The sequence below is a fragment of the Macaca fascicularis genome, chromosome 7 (genome assembly GCF_037993035.2).
Source record: "Macaca fascicularis isolate 582-1 chromosome 7, T2T-MFA8v1.1".
NCBI classification, from domain to species: Eukaryota; Metazoa; Chordata; class Mammalia; order Primates; family Cercopithecidae; genus Macaca; species Macaca fascicularis.
Genome location: NC_088381.1, coordinates 46575097 through 46576573, shown reverse-complemented (window position 1 = coordinate 46576573; position 1477 = coordinate 46575097).

Here is a 1477-nt window from a genome sequence, read left to right as displayed (position 1 = left end):
AAAGCTGGGGTCCAGAGAGAAAGTGTGGATTATGTGTGAGTCATCGGGGCAGGATCAGAACTCAAGCCCATCCTTTTGGGTTTCCATACAAGCAGCTGGTGTGATGTTCCAGCTCCCCAAGCCCCAAAAGAGTTAGGACTATGAAGATGCAGGGGCTCTCTCGTCTTCCCTGCAACCCCTTGTCAATTTTCTTCTTCTCCTGTCAGCTCCATCCCCTCTCACACTCAGTACCCCTGAGACCCCTGCATGGTCCCAAACCTGCCCCTTCAGGGCCTGTATTAGGTCTGTATTCGGTCAGGTTCCCTGAAAGAAGCAGAGCTTGACGCAGCCACTTGGAAGCACGTGGTTTTGGGGACAGTGCTCTGCAGGAGAAATTCCTCTATGGGAGAGTCTGGGAAGAAGCTGCGCTGAGCCTGGGAGAAAGGAAGTGGTCTCCGGGAAAGGCTGTCCCACATCTCAGTGCACGTGACAGAGAGAGGATGAGAGAGCCACGCCTCCTTGCTAAGCTACACTTCTGTGAAAAAATACCCCTTTGATCCTGGCCCTGATTTCCTCCAGGGAACTGGTAACCACTTGACTAATTCATTTTACCAGCTCCAGCCCAGAAAAAGACTGGCTTCTAACAGCCCACAGGCTCCTGCCCTGCGGCCACTCCCCACCTCAGGACAGCCAACATCTGACCCAAACCCTGTGCCTTACCCAGGCGCTTCCAACTTACACAACTTCCCCCGAGGACACAGAAGAGTCACTTCCTGCTCCCCAAAGGCTTGGGGCCAAAGCCCAGGTTGACATTTAAAATCGCTTGTGGGGTTTTTTTTTCTTTAAAATTCATGGTAACTTGGTATTCCATGATAACCCCTTGTTAGACTCTTAACATCAGAAGCGTAAGATGGTTATTCTCTGTTCTTTTGAAAAAAGTCTTCTATTAACAGGACAATAACACATGGACTCTCAAATGCTAGGCATAGCACATTATCCTTTAATTGGGCTCAAGTCTTTCACTGGAGGCCTGCAGCATTCGACTTGGGTATGGACTGTGATATGAGGGATGGAAGATCAGGAGCACCTCAGCTCTGTGGTCAGCCCATTCAGCTGCTCCCACAGGGACCTTGGGCTTCCCTGATTCTCCCCTCTAGAGGCCACCTGCTGCCAGCTCATCAAAGGGACCCTACTCTGTGGACACCTCCCTGTTCACTCCTTCACCTCTCCTGACCACACCGTCCCCACATCCCCAAACAGGCAGTGCTCCCCTCTTCTTGGCCTTCAGCCTGGCTCAGCCATTCTGTTTCTCGGCCCTTCCAGGAGGAGCCTCCTGGCTCACCTCCAGTGGACCCTTAGGCTTGCCGTGAGATATATTACAAATGGCCTCCTTCCCGATGTCAGCTCTGCTAGCCTCAGAATGAGGTTTTAATGAGTTTTAAGCTCCAGAAAGAAGGAATATGAGTTTGGGGAGGGAAGAAGGTATAGTGGGGCAGGA